This window comes from Ptychodera flava, chromosome 3, assembly GCF_041260155.1.
Source record: "Ptychodera flava strain L36383 chromosome 3, AS_Pfla_20210202, whole genome shotgun sequence".
NCBI classification, from domain to species: domain Eukaryota; kingdom Metazoa; phylum Hemichordata; class Enteropneusta; family Ptychoderidae; genus Ptychodera; species Ptychodera flava.
The window spans coordinates 3,898,584-3,918,362 of record NC_091930.1 but is presented as its reverse complement, the minus strand read 5'-3'; the positions used below and the strand labels follow the sequence as shown (position 1 = coordinate 3,918,362).

At 37.7% G+C, this 19,779-nt stretch overlaps 1 long non-coding RNA gene across 1 annotated transcript; it reads right to left on the bottom strand.

Moving 5' to 3' along the window:
• Nucleotides 1-3,036: 3,036 nt before the first annotated feature.
• On the bottom strand, nt 3,037-16,719 carry LOC139124607 (uncharacterized). The gene is made up of 3 exons (XR_011549976.1): nt 16,510-16,719; nt 3,644-3,717; nt 3,037-3,134 (listed from the first exon to the last, which is right to left on the bottom strand). It is a non-coding gene; the product is annotated as an uncharacterized lncRNA (long non-coding RNA).
• Nucleotides 16,720-19,779: the final 3,060 nt, after the last annotated feature.

Sequence of the window (19,779 nt, the reverse complement as noted above, 5' to 3'; positions counted from 1 at the left end):
GCTGTGACTGAAGTTTTCACCGTCTTACTTTTCATTAAAATCGACAATCTAATCTTTCCCCGTAGAGTTAACATAGGGACGGTGGCCATTATGAATTTGGAGGGTCTGTATGTGTTAGATCATGTTTGAGAGCCCGAATACTAGTCACGGAGGCGCATTCTACCCAACTCACAAATGAACGCGTTATATCATGACCTGGTCTCTTTGGGGAGATTGCAAATTGCTATGCCCATCTGAATTCCTGTACAGATGCATTTTCTGATTCCCTGTTTATTTGAAAAAAATCCTACAAACTTAAATTTAACATTCGCATTGCACATTGTTACGTTTGCTATTTGGAGTGTAAGTAGCCCCGTGTCTCGTCTAGGGCGAGACTGCTTAGTGACCTTCCCAGAACATTTAGTTCTTTGTGTCGTCTGTCCTTGAATCAAATGAAAAATAAGAAATAAAGGTCTATGTATTCCCGCGTTTACTGAGAGAGTTTTCTGTCCCTTTTATCGTATCATCTTCGTTTCTTTCTGGTCAAAATAAGCAAGAACGAAATAACACATAACGATAAAACAATAGATGGCGCCTTAGTTTTTCTTCAAGTCAGCGCTGTCCCGATTTCTAATTTTTTTTTCCCTTTATATCGGGTAATCCTTTTCGCCTAACCATACAACAGTAATGTCAAATGCTCTGGGCAAAACTGTTACGTAGGTTTTTCATCCTTTTAGAAGACAAAATTTAATGAAAGACAATAAAACTGGTTTCTTGTCATGATTCTGTTTCCTAGGATAAATTATTTGTCTGCCTCTCTTCGCCGCTAGCGTCGATTGCGAAAAACAATCACCATAAAGTTGAGTGACCAGCGTTGAAACGATATCACTCAAGGTCTGTACTAAACATAAGTACAGGTATTGTCGATCTGCGACCAGCGTTAGACGCCTGGCAATTTCCAAACTGAATTCTAAAGTTTGATCTCAGATTGAAACAAATCTGAGCCGAGACTGGCAACAGCTACAGCAAAATAGAGACTTCACTCCAGAGCTGGTTAAACCCCCCCCCCTCTCTCTCTCTCTCTCTCTCTCTCTCTCTCTCTCCTCTCTCTCTCTCTCTCTCTCTCTCTCTCTCTCTCTCTCTCTCTCTCTCTCTCTAAGTTAACAGACATGCACTACAACAAACAACAAACAAATAACACAGACATGCGTACCACAAGGTGTTTTACTCTCCGTTTGATGCTGCAACGTGTTTCCCATGCCTGTGAAGATTCCATATTTGCACGTGTAGGATTATACAAATATTTCACAAAAAGTATAATACACCGCATATTTTGCTCAAAATCACTTTTTTCGCAAAAAGTCATTCAATTGTAATTTAATTTTTAACCCAAGATTAAAATATTGTTTGGGTTCACCTTTTGGCTTGTCAAACAGAAGTTGGGTGATAAAGATATGTACGTTTATGCAAAAGTATGTAAATCATTTGATTTCCCGGCTTCTCTCTCCTCCCAATTTCAAGATTTCCAAAGAATTTGCCTATAGTCTCGCTGTGTCAAAGTTTCTGAATTTTTCATATTATGTTCATTAAATGCTATATAACAAAACAAATATTTGTTTAGCAATAAAAAACTTACATTTTGAATAGGAGGCATTGTAATTTTGCTATTCACTTTAATTGATAAGTCTTTCAACCATGCCATTTTAGAGTAATATATAATGCAAAATAAAATACATTTTTCTACAGATACTCTTAATGCGAGTGAAATATTATATTTCAGAAAATAGTCTTAAATAAATTTATCATGAATACCAAAATTTAAGTTTTTTACGCCAAATATACACGCCATTCATCCTTCGAGTAAACTATTGCTACCATGGTAAATGTTAGATTCTCTGCTTTCGAAAATATATTGTATGAGTTTTTTGTCATCTTAAATGATAAATATTCCTTTGAAAAGAAACTGTGTTGCAACTTGCAGCTCCACCTTAATAGAATTTTTTTCATGACTATGAAACGAGAGAATGACGCAATATGTGCCACGTCGCTACTGACGATATTCTCAAAATGTCATCCGGAAGACATTATAAGCGATCAAACCGCCGGCATTTAACATTACACGGAGATTTGATGTAATTGGAATAATAAGCAATTGTAAACGCCTTAAGGTAGTATGCACCTGGAAACTGAAAGACAAAATGTTGCTCAAATTTTCCTTACGGAATCTTTCAGCCATTCTCTTACCAATCAAGAATAAAAATCGGGGGGTCACCGTGCCAAGTTTGGTACTACAGAAACAAATAACCGAAGATTTACCGATATTTAAAATTTAAAATGGCCGCCATCTCTGCGCTAACTCTACGAAGAAAAATATAATTTTCGAATTTCGAAAAACTAAGCAGCTGAAAATGTTTCTTACACGAGAGCTTTAAAATGAACCCCCACAAGTTGTATATCAGAAGAGAATTGTAAAAGTTTGAGAGTCCGAATATCTGTCCCCGAGGCGCGATCTACCTTCAAACCGACCAGGACATAAGTACAGTTGTCACTATCAATTGGTTTTCCATACACTTCTTTATTTCATCAGTGTTCTGAATTTACATTTCCATTTCCATTTACATTTCGTGTTGTCAGCATTTTCAGGCGTGGATTTCTCTATTGATTCATTTTATCTACCTAATTGAACTTCATTATATTTAATAACGATTGGAAACTATAGATCAGTGTGCATTTCATTTGAACCGTAGTGTACATGCACCTTCAGTCACGGTTAGGGTCAGAGGTCACAGTGCGCTGGAGTGTCCACACGTGATTATCTTTCAGTTTTTAGGTTTGATAGGTGTTCAAATGTTTGTAAAAGACTTCAACACATTATACACATGTACCACTCTTGGCCTCGTTCCAACTCTTCGCTGTTTGAAACTGTTGAGAATTACAAGGCACATTTAAGTCAGCAGCATGACATCTCCAGTTGTAATGTGAAGATTACGGCATTTCCTGACAACATGTGCTTTGGATAAGGAGTGTGAAGCAATTAGTAACGAACTTGTCTTCACTTACCGAGCAGCTCGGCCGCTGACGAAATGATGTCGTAAGTAACAGAGTCAGGATATCGATTGTATTTTATGAATTTATCTTCGACGTTCGCTCTCCTCCTGGAAAGATTATCGACAAGATTTGGTGTAACGGTGATCAAATGAACCAACTATATGGTTATGTATATGTATGTATGTATGTATGTATGTATGTATGTATGTATGTATGTATGTATGTATGTATGTATGTATGTATGTATGTATGTATGTATGTATGTATGTATGGATGGATGGATGGATGGATGGATGGATGGATGGATGGATCTAGGTATAGGTAGGTAGGTAGGTAGTTAGGTAGGTATTCGTGCAACTACATTTGTTTTTATGTACATATGTCTTCACCTATACCCTCTGTCAATCTGTCTTTGCCTGCTTAACGTCTATCTCAGTCGATGTATTGTGTATCTGTCTGCCTGTCTATATATCTCTTTCTTCAATGTTTTCAGAACAACGAAAATAAATGACCCTGTCATTATTCAAAGATAAAGTAGTGACTGTTTTCTTCTTGATTTAACACTAAATACTGGTCAGTAGATTTTATGTAATTGTCATGAAAATTCCTCTCATACCTGATCGTCTCCCAGATGTCCTCCCCAAACCGTTCGACAATAAGTTCCTTCACGCATACATTGATGATACCGTACTGTAAGACAGGAAAGACATTTTGGTCACTAATATGCATATGAGCGCAGCAAGTTTTATTTAACCCTTTGAGTGCTGTATTTTCCCCACCAAAATTTTAGTACCACATTTTACCAATTTTATGAACTTTTCTGTAATATTTCTGATATTTTTGGACCAAATGAACACAAACTTTCATTGGCCACAGTTTTTTATCACAATTTTGGCAAAAAGCTGGCAAATATTATCTGACGTATATTTTATAAGGGCAACAAAAATTGAATTTGGCGCCCAAAGGGTTAAAACACCAAACAGACTTACATGCCTTAGACCTGATAATAAAGTCTTTTTTGACAATACAACACCAATGCTAGGGGGAATTTTTCATCGACCATCGTTTTGGGGTTTTCGAAGAAAGTGACCCATTCGGTCGGCACACACCCGTACACTTTCCATAGCTGTATCGGTCCCCTGTCTACTCAACATGTAATTAAGACTTATTCATAATCACCCGGGACCTGAGAAGTGTTGACTCTTATGGAAGCGTATTCGTGCCATTTGTGTGCGACAAAAAGAAAAAAATTACAACATTTTGATTTAAGTAATTACGAGAATATAAACTCGTTACTAATATACCTCTCATCTAAATATTGCACTAGCAATGTTTTTTCACAGTGTCAAGTAATAGCCAAGGTCACGCTTCTCCCAAACATTTCTGAACCGGCATTTTCTGTTTCCGTTTTACGCGCGCATATTTTAAATTTGCAGTAGACTGGCTTCCTGTCGCCTGGCTTTTCTCGGCAGCTGAGTTACGAGCTGGCCAAGGCGGTCACCCCAAGATCTACTCAACAGCCTACCATATATCGTGACAGTTTGCTGAAGTTCAGTCTTTCAATTTATTCTGTTTTAATATCTAATATGCTTACAGACTTTGAGCAAGTCTAAATTTGCAGTTGTGTTCATTTTTTGCCCAAATCAGGTTTTTGTGATGACAGACGACAGAGGGTATATTGTCAGGCGCATGCGATTCACCCAGGTTAATGTCGACTAGAATCGTCAAACATTTCTCAGTGCCCGTAAATGTGACTACCGCTGAAAAAATATTTATTTCGGTGTGTGTCTTCAGTGAGAAATGATATCCAGACGGTAAAATGACGACATCGCAATGGATTCCTAGCGTTGTTTGGAGGCGGTAAAGAGCCAACGTCGTCTGTCCCTAGGGCACTTCCATTTCATGAAGGATTCACAACAGAATTTCGTAAAAAGGGATTCCCCGAAAATCATAAATTGGCAGACAATAGAGATAGGTAACGCGTCGGATACGACTAGATTCGAATGTTTCAGTCCTTCAGATGTCAAATAAATGTTGCAATTTTCACATAAAAGTGGTTCACTTTCAATGGCCGCATTTTGTTTCACCTTCCGCTTCATAGATGGGACAAGGTCCTGTTCCGTGCTTGCTTGTTACAATTATGGCTCCATTATCACCATTCTCCCCTTGCCTCCAATATTTGTAATGCTATCACAGTTATCTTGATCCATTTACTCAAGTGCTTGTAACCTTTACTTGTGTTCCACTTATGCCTGGCCTAATTGATGACGGTGAAGGTTATCGAATTCAGCCGACCAACAAGTTCTGTCCGATAAATGCAACGTCACCGTGGGAAATGCGAACTGTACGTCACCGTCTATTTTGTTCTGATTATGACCAAACTACAGTACCAATCCAGTATCCTTTCTCTCAATTTTGTCGAGCAAATGCAGAGGTCAATTTTCCCAAGATAATTCGATGGTGCATCAATAACCGAGTCGAATTCCCCAAGGTCTCTCGGATGTCGAACTTTGCAATCAAGCAGTTTGCAAAATCTTGGCACAGTTTTAGGATTACCAATTTATCGGATCATAAAAAAAAAACGCGAAGGGCGTCCTTCTTGTTAGTGGTTTAAAGGCAAATTATCTCTAACCAACGGATGTGTTGTATCCTGTCGCCTAGCTAAAATATCATCGGACAATGTACAATGCGTAGATCTGACACTGACGTTGTTCTTTTCGTCGGTGTAAAGAATCGCTTGAGTTCGAATTTTGGCCGTGATTGGGAACTACACCCACTACTTAACACGTCCTCTGTGTTGAGAAAATGAAACCTGTCTTCACTCTTTCTCGTTTGCTTGAGATGACTTACAACTCAAGGACATGTGTTGTATTTGCTTATGGTTTTTAGATATTATCTATCTATCTATCTATCTATCGATCTATCGATCTATCTATCTATCTATCTATCTATCTATCTATCTATCTATCTATCTATCTATCTATCTATCTATCTATCTATCTCTCTATCTCTCTCTATCTCTCTATCTATCTATCTATCTATCTATCTATCTATCTATCTATCTATCTATCTATCTATCTATCTATCTATCTATCTATCTATCTATCTATCTATCTATCTATCTATCTATCTATCTATCTATCTATCTATCTGTCTATCTTTCTATCTAGCTATCTATCTATCTATCTATTTATCTTGTTTAGAGATGTTCTCGTGGACAGTTACAGTGCTCTATACTAAAGCAGAGCGTTGTGAATAAAAACACATTATTACTTAAAGTACAAAGTAATCTTCAGACAGATCTGAAATGACTTTTAGTTTTATACTCTCATTTACACCGTTGAGTCGTACCATTCTCTTTCTATGTGATGATAAAATTTGATGAATAATTAAATATTTGTTTTAGTCACGACATTTTGAAGTACCGTTGCCAAAAAACGATACTGAACCTTTTCAGTTTGTAATTTCGTCGTTCTGTTTGACCTGCAGTCTTCAAATTGTAATTTTCTTGTTCTGTCACGAGCACTCAGTTGTTCTTAATAGATAGCCTAAATAAACAAAGTTTATATGATAATACCAATTTTTGACGTTGACAGATAACTTTGTAAGAAAATTGATGATTGAATGCCGTTCATAAAGTAATGCCAACGACAGAAAAAGCTAAATCACCAGCTTTTTGGTCGGACTGTGGCTACGTAGACATCAAAATGCCAACGGCCGCATTCTTTCGTTGCTAACACGAAACAACGTTCAGGTACGTAGTTGTATGTCGCGCGACCTTCGCGCTGTCGTCTCACGATCGCGGTATGGTATACATACATATTGGTCTGTCAATGGCTTGATGAGATTCCCTATGTCTCACTCACGCATCTCAATACTATAATGCTTCAAAAAGTTTAGAGTCACTAAAAAATACGTAGATCTGGAAACTGGCACTACACGATTTATTTCCATAATCATTCTGACGCCTAGATTAATGAGTGGCTTTAATTGACTTGAGTGCATTAAACCGAGCATTCGGTGTTGTTTGGTCTCAACATTAAACACGATTGGAACTAATTTGGGATAATTGGATCTACATATTTTTCAAATTTCTCAAAAGTGTTAGGTGCCATATGGCTGAATATTGTAATATTACAAATTACTAAAAAAAACAAGTGTGTAACTTAAAACGAAAAGCAGATGAGCTTATAATTGCAGGTGAAAACGACCTTACTTCATTATCCAATTATCACAAATTAGTTCCAATGGTGTTATTAATTTTATTCTAATTTGCATCACAATAGCGAGTCCGGGGTAATCCATCATATTTGCTCTTTTCTTCCATCTCTAATATTGTCAATTGATTAGTGTTACATTTTGTCCTTTACTTTTGATCAGAGATCTAACAATACACTCTACAAGCTCATCGCGTTTAAGGTTCCAAGATAAAACACGATTAGAATTAATTTGGGATAATTGGACGGTGAATTAATGTCGAATTAATCTACAAATGTTATCTCATCTGCTTTTCTTTTTATAATACACACTTGTTTTTATTGGTAATTTGTGATATTGCAACATTCAGCTATATGGCACCTAACACTTCTGAGAAAAATTTGCAAAATATTAACATCCAATTATCCCAAATTAGTTCCGATCGCGTTACAAGTAATTGACGTTTTAAAGCTAACAATTCTCTTGTGATTAATAGCTCAGAACCACGGTAAATTATATATTATCGGAAAGCCTCGATAAAGGGGAACATTTTGGTTACCAAAGTGTCACAATTGTTTTACATAACTATCACGTTACAAGTATTTGCATAACCTGAAAAAAATCGGTTTTCTCTATGTTTTGTTTCACAACATTTCATGCCATTCACTGGTCGATGACTAAAATTGTCGAACATTTGTCAGTGTCACTACCGCTGAAAAAAACATTGACTATAGGCGGCGCTCCGCCCTAAAATTGTGACTTCGGTGAGAATGACATTCAGACGGTAAAATAACGACATTGCACTGGAGGCGGTAAAGAACAAATGTCGTCTGCCTCTAGGGTACTTTGATTTTATCAAGGATATACGACAGAACTACAAGTTTCGTAAAAATGGGATTCCCCGAAAATCATTGCAGACAATAGAGATAGGCAACGCGTTGGGTACGACCAGATCCGAACGTTTCAGTCCTTCGGACGTCAAATGAATATTGCAATTTTCACACAAAGGCGATTCACTTTCAACAGCCACATTTTGTTTAACCTTCCGCTTCATAGCTGGGACAAGGTTCTGTGTCGTGCTTGCTTGTTACAATTATGGCTTCATTATCACCGCTTCCCCCTTGCCTTCAATATTTGTAATGCTATCACAGTAGTTATCTTGACCTATTTACTCAAGTCCATTGTCACCTTTACTTGTGTTCCACTTATGCCTGGTCTAATTGATGATCCTAACCGTGCTTAATGCGTCTCAACGGTGAAGGTTATCGAATTCAGCCGACCAACAACTTCTGTCCGATAATCGCAACGTCACCGTCGGGGATGCGAACTGTACGTCACCGTCTATTCGGTTCTAATTATGACCAAACCTCAGTATCAGTCCAATACTCTTTCTCTCAATTTTATCGAGATATGCAGAGGTCAATTTTATCGAGGAAATGCAGGGGTCAATTTTCCCATGATAATTCGATGGTGCATCAATAACCGAGTCGAATTCTCCAAGGCGTCGTGGACGTCGAACTTGCAATCAAGCAGTTTGCAAAAGCTTGGCACAGTTTTAGGGTTACCAATTCATCGGATCACATAAATGAAAAGAACGTCCTTCTTGTTTGCAGATTAAAGGCAAATTATCTCTAACCAACGGATGTCTTGTATCCTGTCGCCTAGCTGACCGTGCAAAACGTGTAGAATTGACAGTGAAATTGTTTCTTTTTGAAGGTTCAAAGAGTCATTAAATGAAACCTTGCCCTACTCTTTCTCGTTAGCTTGAGATGACGTACATCTTTGTGTCTATCTATCTATCTATCTATCTATCTATCTATCTATCTATCTATCTATCTATCTATCTATCTATCTATCTATCTATCTATCTATCTATCTATCTATCTATCTATCTATCTATCTATCTATCTATCTATCTATCTTCTATTGAGAAGTCCTCGTGGACAGTTACAGTGCTCTATACTAAAATCAGAGCGTTGTAAATAATAACACAAATTACTTTAATCTTCAGACAGAACTAAAATGGCTTATAGCTTTATACTCTCATTTAGACCGTTTGGTTGTACCATTCTGATTCTATGTGATGTTACATTTTGATGAATAATTAAATATTTGTTTTAGTTGCGACCTTTGGAAGTACCGTGGCCGAAAACGATACTAAACCTCTTCAGTTTGTAATTTCGTCGTTCTGCTCGGCCTGCACTCTTTAAATTGTAATTTTCTCGTTCTGTCACCAGCACTCAGTTGTGCTGAATAGATGGTCTGAATAAACAACGTTTATATGAAAATACGCATTCTGATGTGGACAGATAACTTTGAAAATTGATGACTGAATGCCGTTCAGAATGTAATACCAACGACGGAATAAGCTACCTCACCAGTTCTTGGTCTGACTTGGGCTACATAAACGTCAGAATGCACCGTATTCCTTCGTTGCTTACACGGAAAAACGTTCAGGTACGGAGGTGTTTGCCGCGCGACCTTCGCGCTGTCGTCTCACGATGGCGGTATGGTATACATACATATTGGTCTGTCAGCACCTTGATGAGATTCCTTATGTTTCACTCACGCATCTCAATACTATACGGCTTCAAAAAGTTTACAGTCGCTAAAAAATAGATCTGGAAACTGGCACTACACGATTTATTTCCATAATCATTCTGACGCCTAGATTAATAAGTGGCTTTAATTAACTTGAGTGCATTAAACCGAGGATTCGGTATTGTTTGCTGTCAACATTATTTTATTCTAATTTGCATCACAAAGCGAGCCCGATAATCCATCATACTTGCTCTTTTCTTCATCTCAAACATTGTCACTTGATGACTGTTTTATTTTGTCCTTTACTTCTTGATCAGAGATCTAACAATACACTCTTTAAGCTACCTGGGTTTAAGATCATCACGACAGGCTGTCACATGGTTTAAATATGTTCATAACCGAAACGATGGCAAGTATTTCATTAGTTCTAGAATGTAGCTGTAAGCTTGTGTCTCTAGAGTTTCAGACACTCTGTCAAAATGTCAAAATGTCGATACCAAAAGAAATATTAGTTTTCAAATTTTAACACCATTTAGAAACATTATGGTACGTCCAAGCATATGAGAGTGTAGAGCTAAAATCCATGTCATTTCTGTCTTAAGATTGTGTGTGTGTGTAGGTGTATGATGTATATATATATATATATATATATATATATATATATATATATATATATATATATATATATATATATATATATATATATATATATACATATATATATATACATACATATATATATATATATATATATATATATATATATATATATATATATATATATATATATATATATATATATATATATATATAAACACAAAATACAACAAGAAGAAGCTGAAAATTGGAACCATAATGTTTCTGCTGTTGCAAGCATCTTCCCAAATCGTGAAGGAAGTGCAGATGTCGAACTCTATTTGCCCCCGCTTCCCGCTTCATTATATTGAACCCTTCCGTAACCACAATGGTTTGGTCCAATCACAATGCTATCCACGATAAATGCGGAGCAGTGTACAAGAAATAGGTGGCAAAGAAACAATTGACATGCACGTTATCGATATCTTCAAGTACGAAAACGCATTGAATTCAGTTCTTTTGCAGCAAACAGGTCACTGAATAACTAACTTCCACGGTCGGTGCCCTATGTTCCGGCACCTTGTTATTTTTATACTTTTCGATTTTCATAGAGTTTCAACCATTTCCGGCAATTGTTTTCCTTTACTATGTTTATCAATGATTTACAGTACGTTGGTGGGCCAGTATTGTATTGTTACCGATGTGGCTTTTTAAATATTAACGCTACTGGAACTAATTTGGGATAATTAGATTTTCATATTTTGCAAATTTCTCAAAAGTGTTAGGTGCCATATAGCTGAATGTTGCAATATCAAAAAAAGATTACTCACAAAAAACAAGTGTTTAATATAAAAAGAAAAGCAGATGAGATTACATTTGTAGATTAAATCGGCATTACTTCACCATCCAATTATCCCAAATTAGTTCCAATGGTGTTTATTGCGTAACTTCCTCCGAAGTGAGCAAATTAAAATAATTTGAAATACACAGCAAGAAAAATACAGGTAGATTTTAGTATATGCCTGTTACGGGTTCTGATCAATACCTGTATAGTCACTAAAATAATCTCTGTTATAGGACCTATACAATTGGTCAGATATAAGGGTTGTATAAAAAGGTCTGATTTGTGCCTGGTATTAAAGGAATGTATGAATGTATACTGTAGTGTAATTTCTGAATATATCCTGTACTGTGACCACATGACTGAAATACTGGTGTACAAACAGCGGTGTTACAGAATCTGAAAATTTGTTAGATTTCAGGGATGTGTATTTTCAGAACATTGGGCCAATTTTGGTGACAGAAACAAATACAGGCATAATTGTGTGCACCCTGTTACAGGTATGTAACTATTCACATTGCTGTGTACAGTCCTGTAAGTACAGTGATGTGACAGGCAGAAATTTCAGGCCCTGTCACATCACTGTGTCTACACTGTATATATCCCTGTCACATGGGCAATTTTTTTGGCTTTGTAGAATACTTGGATTCCACTTCAAAATAATGATGGCTGTTATAGGCACCATTCCCTGGTTTATACTAACCTGTTGAGTATATTTCTAATCTTTGATTGGGTATTTCCCCCTCTTTAAAATTTGGCCAACACTAATTCAGATTCACCAGCAAATCGAACTTTAGTCCAGGGCTAATTTCCCACTTTCGGTAATATGAAATCTGATTTTATTTTTACCACAAAGTGCCACCGATAAATAAGCTTTAGAATATGCATTAGATCAAAACAGCCTGACGCCCCGATGATGCATTACCAATAGCGAAAGGGTTGAAAAATAAGTATTGGTAAATTCAAAACGCGTTAATTGAAATTTTGCAAGTTGTTGGTTTCTTTGTGGGCAAAGAATTAAAAGGTCAAATACAGTCTTGCTAGTTTCTCCCACGGTGCAATATTTAACAAGAGCATTAGCACTAAAACATGTTCTTCATTGAAGGCTGGGCACGGTCGTTGTTACCATGTTTATCACATGCACAAGCCAAGTTTGTCCATAGACCCTCGAGATTTTTCTCGAGGGTCTATGGTTTGTCGTATCCGAGCAAAAAATACGGGATTTATTTTCTGGTCGTTCTACGTCACGACAACCAGCGTCTATGTCATCAGTTTTGGTGCGTCGGACATTTTTTACGTCGATCTTCAGTGTGCTCGTCAACGTAAACAAACAACACGGCGGCTGGCATTTGTCCCACGATCAAAATGTGTCTAACGTGAAAATATCGTAAACATTGGTAATAATGATTTTTGTGCCTGACAAAATACATCAACTAGACAAATTTTTGAGTCCTCGTGTTTTAGTTTTGTCGCCAAGATAAATGACGGTTCGTATTCGTATAGACCCCGCGGACGCCTGGACTTTTGACGCACTGTGTACTTTCATGCGGTACACGTAGGGTTTCCACTTGCAACAGGGGGCAAGCGCCGTGTCCAAGCCTCCAAAGTCATATAATGAAATTTATATTTTCAAAGACTACGACAATGATAATCATAACAATGTAAACACAAGAGTGTACCGCCTGTACGTCAATAGTTTGCGGAAACAACTGGTCGCGTTACCGTGGGTTCCGTAAGCATTGCGACAGGGTCAGGCGCGACGTTTACAGTGATCGCACCGTCGAGATTCAGTGATTTTTGTTCCCGAAAAAATAGCGTATCTTCGTCTGAGGTAAATTTCTAGGCCTCTGCTATCGTTGAAATAGTGTTTAATTTACGGAAGGTACGTGTAGACCGAGAAGTCGTCTGGCATTTGCTCCATGCTCGAACGAACGTGAACGCTGTGTTCCTCGCTCACGCGACGGACGACTTGACAACTTGCGCACGGCGTTGATATTATTCCTAAAGTAGTTCAAAAGTTTAAACGCGGAATCGTCATGGAAAAGTTTGCAAAAACCCCCCCGAATTCTTGGCTTGTGCAAATGATAAGTATATTATTCCCTTATATTTTTCTTCGTTCAGCGCAAGAAAATACGAGTCGTGGTGACACGGTCATTACGTCACTCGTATTTCAAGAGCTGAACGAAGAAATAATATTAGAGGATAATATCTAATTAAATACAATTGTTATAAAAATTGTAAATTGAAAATACAGAATTCTAAAATAACAATCAAAGTTAATCCGAATTTTCCATCTACTCTTTAGGTCGGGCCTATAATGATCAATGAAACCACTTGGAAAAAATGGCTGGTAAAAATATCGCTGCTCTATACCTTTCAGCCGGTGCGTTTCAAAATTCTGTATATTGTTATCAGTGTGTAGCTGTGCTATAACAAGTATGATGACGAGCAAGTGCTCTACGATATCATTTTTTTCTATGATTATGATGATTGTTTTGAGATGCATTATTTAGGACTGGTTGAAATGATTACATAGTCCACCATAATCCCTAACAAGATTATAAGAATGGCATAGCATTTAAAAAGCAATTATTCCTATTATACAGCCTGTGGAGTAACTCATTACATGATCCATGAGCTCAGCCAATGTACAGTAAAACGGTCGGATTAAAGGTTTTTCTAGTTTCAGATAAATGGATGCCCAGCGTCATTATTTCCGTCGATGGTTCATGGAAACATGTGATTGATGCGGGAGTTGCCATGGAGACAGGGTTGAACACGGCAACGTCAACACTGTACGACTGAAGACGGAAAACTCTCGAAGCCGCTGAGATTAACTTAAAATGTGATACGTGAGAGAAAAAAAACACATAAGATATCACATAATTTTCAAATTTGCTTTGTGCTCTCAGGTGCACATTCTCTGATTGATCAGAAAAGAAAATGGTCGGTTTTGTTCACCACAGAGCGAGCGTTTTTTGTTACATGTGTTGTGTAATTATCTTATTTGTTGACAGGTTTTCAAACTGACAATACGCACCAGCTTATGTAATCCCCCGAGAACAGTACCGTTGTTAGCTTGTTTCATCTGCTAGCATGAGGAAACCCACGAACAGTGATCGATGAATATCTTGTGATGATCGAGTTTAATTCGATACTTCCCGTCATTATCACCTATCAAATGATGTCCACAGAGAGGCAAGGTGTTTGATCATTAGTGTGTCACAGCCACTGACGTCGACAATGACTGATTGCAATGGTTGACGTTTGGATCAGCAACAAGAAAAGCAAGAAACACCACCACCACCGCCACATACTACTACTACTACTACTACTACTACTACTACTACTACTACTACTACTACTACTACTACTACAAACTATAAACTTTGCTTATTATGACGCAAGAACTCCATATCATCCAACAGTCATAGCAACCAAAGATATGTTCAACGGCATTTGGAAAAGACTGATATTTTAAACCCAAAAGGGTTGCCATAGACACTTGTTGCGTAGACGTCTACAACAATGATGTTCTTTCATCCAAAGATAGTGCTATTGTTAGAGTAGAATATCAAAGAAATCCAATATGCTTCGAATAGGATTCGGGGGAATAAAATTACACCTAATTTTTCAACTCCAAATTATTGCCACGGAAAATATGGCATAGAGGAGACAACAATTTTGTTCGTACGTCCAAAGGTGCCCTATATTGTGAAGTTTTTTTGAGCAATCCGAGGTATTTTAAATTAAATTGGGAAAACTGATATTTGCAGCCCTAAATTGATAACCATGGAAAGATGTGGTATAGAAATGGACATCACTTTTATTCTTTCATTCAAAGGTGCCCCCCCCCCCTGCTTTGAGATGTTTGAAGCAATTCAAAGTATGTTTAATGGGATTCGGGAAAAAATGGTATTTGCAACCTGCATTTGGTTGCCACGGAAACACGTGCCATGGAAACAGGCATTCATTTTGTATGGTTTGAAAAAAAAAAACTATCATCAAATGAGTAATGAGATCAACTAACTTATACTTTGTAACATTTGTAAATCGAAACGACGCCCGGTTTCTCACCTGAGAAAAGATGTAAATTTAAACAATAGCTTCGCTTGATGCGGCAAAGTCTGACTCAAGGCGTGGAAAGCAGAGGTATCTTTGGTCTGGTGAAAATTGGACCTCAACAATCATAACGTGTTTGAAGACTTCGTAAACGTTTCATCTACTTAAATCTTGCACCACCGATATAAAAAGGGTTAAATCACACACTCGTCGCCAACAAATGACGGGTCGAGCAGATACTCTTATAACAGGGCTACCCTTGCAGTCTCCTGTCTGATCGTGCCAGCTTCAAAAACCCTGAGGAAAGATCTCTCAAAAGACATCTTCAAGCGTATTTGGAGCATCTCCAAAGACGCTGAATGGGGTAATCTCCCTTTCCACCGAAAAGAGAGACATTATACGTTTATAATTGCCAGGTTTCTAAAATTTCGTCTTGTCAAAGAGTTCTCCATATATGCCTGCCTGCCGATCGTAAGATGCATGTGAAACTTAGAAACATAAGCTTATATTATGAGTATACTTTGATCATCAAGTAATTACGCTCTTTAATTATGAATATATTTTATTAAAAGTCCAATAATTTCTCATCTGCTAAGGAAAGTAAACATGTCTGCTCAGACTGATGTGGAAGCCAGATCCGAACTGAAGGTTGCATGACAGCTAACCCCTCAGAGTAAAAAGGCAAAACAAACAAACAACAACAACAACAACAAATCCCCAATCCTACTTGCCCATCCTATTTCAATGCATTTATTCATGTTGCCTACTTTGCGACAAGAGAAAGAAACGTACCCACATAGTAGTATTTCAACGTTTCTATGTACCAGCAAAACCGATATATAGTTAATATGATTAATCTAATCACCCACCCCCACCCTCCCCCCACCCCCCTCTGAAGAAAGCACAGAATATATGATGTGAGATTTTTAACATATGTTTTCGGCTGCTGTAGACTGAAAAAGGTATAAGCAATAAAAAAACCCATTGACTGTGGAGATAGCTGTCAACCATCCAATAACTGTATTGCTCAACAACACACTCGGGGGTGCGGTAAGGCGAAAGTGACAAATAACAAAATAATGAACGAACTCTTAGTCGATTGGCTTTAAATATTACATGATACCTGGTCCTTAACACAAGCGCCTTTCGATGAATCGATGCGGTAATGTGTTTCTTCTTCTGCACTGTACAAAAATGATGCGAATAGAACACGCAAGCCGTTGGCCACCAGTAGCCTTCGAAAGACGTCGAAACATTCCACTTACCATTGTTGAAGAGAAGTCTGGACGAGTTACAGGTTGTTTTCGTGATCTCGGTCTGCAGCTGAATTGTAGTTCAGGTTGCCTCGTCGAGAGTTTTCGCTTCGTGCTGTTTTTGGTCAAAAGTTTACCTCCATCCGGATCCGTGAGAGTTGATGAGTAATAAATGACGCTGTCACCGCCAGTCTATGCTACCTGTGGTTTGACGAAACTGTTTTTTGCATCTCTCTCAGCACCAAAGACAGCACACATGTGATGCGCTTGCGCACAATTTGGCTTTTTCATCTACTGTTTGTTTTCGATTCTCGCTTAAAGCGATGTCATAAGATGTAGCCTTAAAAATGACAATTCAAACACAGTGTGTAACTTTACTTGTGAAAACGGAGTTGTAATAAGGAGCTGTCAATTTTTATTTGGCTTTCGGTATTGTCGTGATCAACAGCCCCGTGACGTCAGTGCAAAGTGCGCACAAGTCAATTTATTGATTGACATGGTTATTATTTTTAGAACTTTATGTGTTTTTGTGAGACTTCGATCGCTACCAAAGGCAACGTCAATGCGCTCCAAGTTCACAATCGAAATGTACCTTGGCCAACGAATGAAATGTTAAGCATATAGCCTAGGTCTACAGATTATATCCGACTGGGCAATGCATCTTCACTCTCGCACGCACCTGAGCCGGGTACACCCTTAAAGGGACAAAGTCGCCCATTTTTTCATGATTTTTTTTTTGGGATACGAGATACTACTTATATTGTTTGACATGTTGAAAGATACTGATTGAATGGGTGACCATGCATATATTCGACCCAGGTTTAAGACACGATACATGAAACCATCGCGAAAATGAATTAATGGTCATGACCATTAATTCATTTTCGCCATGGTTTCATTTAATTTGTCTCAAACCGGGGTCGAATATATGCATGGTCACCCATTCATTCAGTATCTTTCAACATGTCAAACAATATAAGTAGTATCTCGTATCAAACAAAATTCATGAAAAAATGGGCGACTTTGTCCCTTTAAGGTAGTATGCACCTCGAAAGAGAAAGACTTTTGCTCTAACTTCCCTTAATGTAACTTTCAACGATTCTCTCATCAAATAAAAAATAAAAATCAGGGATGACCGTGCAAATTCCGTTGCTAGAGAAACAAATTATCTGACATTTAGGCCTACCGATATTTGAAATTCAAAATGGCCGCCGTCCCTCTGTTAACTCTATGCAGAAACGAAAATTTTCAATTTTCGAAGAAAGCTGAAAACATGAAAAAATTTTCTTACACCAAGAGCTTGAAAATGAGCCCCCACAAGTGGTAGATCAGAAAGAAATTGGTAAAGTTTGCGAGTCCGAATATCTGTCCCCGAGGCACAGTCTACCATATGTTTAGCACAACGACTTGATCGTTTAAAGGTTTAACCGAGTTTACAGTGTCAGCTGAAAAAACGACATTTTTTGCAGAAAAAACACGGATTTTATTATAATTTAAAGGCTTAAAAATATGTGTTTCTAATAACATGCCATGTGGAGATCATTTTGGCATAATTAAAAAAAGTCAGCGGAATTTGACAAAATCATGCGCGTGACTTTTGAAACACAAAGGTTGCGGCTCAGAGGGTTTTAAATAGGGTAGTTGCCACAAAGTCATCTTTTTATTTGACCTAATCTAGTTGTTGTTGCTCCACGCCTCGGACTTTCACCAGACTGAAACCAAAAAAGTGGCCGCGATTTCATGTGAACCTCCTCGTACTCGTACAATAACGACCATTTATCATCCACAATTTATGATAATTTTTCTCTGACCATACAGAAGCGACGACGTTCTGTATTATGCACAAGACAGAGTCCCAGGTACTTCTGGCATTGAGACACCGGCGAGGATTTATGAAGGACAGAATTCGTGCAATTAAGATGATGAAACCCCCATGGGTAAGGGGCTGGAGGTCACCTTTTCTCTCCAGTTCACGATGGTCCTGAGATAAAAACATTAACATTGTCCACCAGGACCCGGAGACAACGAGAAAGACCAACCCTCTCCTACACGACGACAATAAATTACACTGGGATGAGGTGTGTGGGCGACTTGAAGATATCAAGCTTGACTAACTATTTAAAGAAGACATGGCTACTGCAAAACAACGCCGCTGGTGTTTCCTTCTTTTCGTTCGTTTACGAATACATACGTTAAGTAAATAATAACATAATAAGCATTAATATGAGTTTTTGTTTGAAGTAAGCAGAATGTTAAGTGAAGGGCAGAACGTCACGCACACTTTGCCCGAACTAAGACGCTGTCGGGACAGATACATTCAAGTATAACTTTCGTAAGGGGTGCAAGCTAGTCTGTTTGTTTCTTCGTTTTTATTTACTTTCCGCTGTTTTTACCATTCAATGTGTTTATCTTGTTCAGTTTTTTCTTTCATAATTATTTGCTTTGTACGCAGTATGTATGTATGTATGTATGTATGTATGTATGTATGTATGTATGTATGTATGTATGTATGTATGTATGTATGTTGTATGTATGTATGTATGTATGTATGTATGTATGTATGTATGTGTGTATGTATGTATGTATGTATGTATGCGTGCATGCATGTTTGTATAAATTGTTTAATCTTTATTTGGAAAATATGTAAAAACATGTCGTCCTTCGAAAATTTGTGTAGTGGTCTGCCCTGATATTAGTACCGCTTCCCCGTTTCATAGTACTTCTACGCGCAGCCTCCTGGATAGAGTTGACTTTTGAAATCCCTCTTCGACAGAAGGGGAGGGTAGAGCTCAGAGATTTCTGAGCTGATACCTCAGACAGTCTCTGAGATGAATTTCCTCTGACCTTAGAGCAGGCGTCCATAATATTGTGGAATGTAACTGTAAAAGTTATGTTAAGATTATATGTTGAGCGGACACGGAGGTGTGGGCCTACATGCACACCATTGAATTTTGCACTGTTGGCCACAATTTAACGAGCGAAATAGATAGGAAGGACAAGGGGTATCACAAAAGGATAAACACTTTAATTATTTTGACAAGATATAAATGACAGTCTTACGTGCAGTCCAATATGATCAAATCCATCGTTTCAATAATCCATACAGCATTTGCTGCCATTGGGTAAATAACAGTGGCTGGTAAAAATGCAATTGTTGGACTGAGATTCATGCTAGCATCCGAGGGAGAGATTGGAACACAAAATTGAATATCCCAATTTTAGCACATTCATTGTTGAGTCAAATTCATTGGAATGGAACACACCGCAAATGTGGAAAAAGAT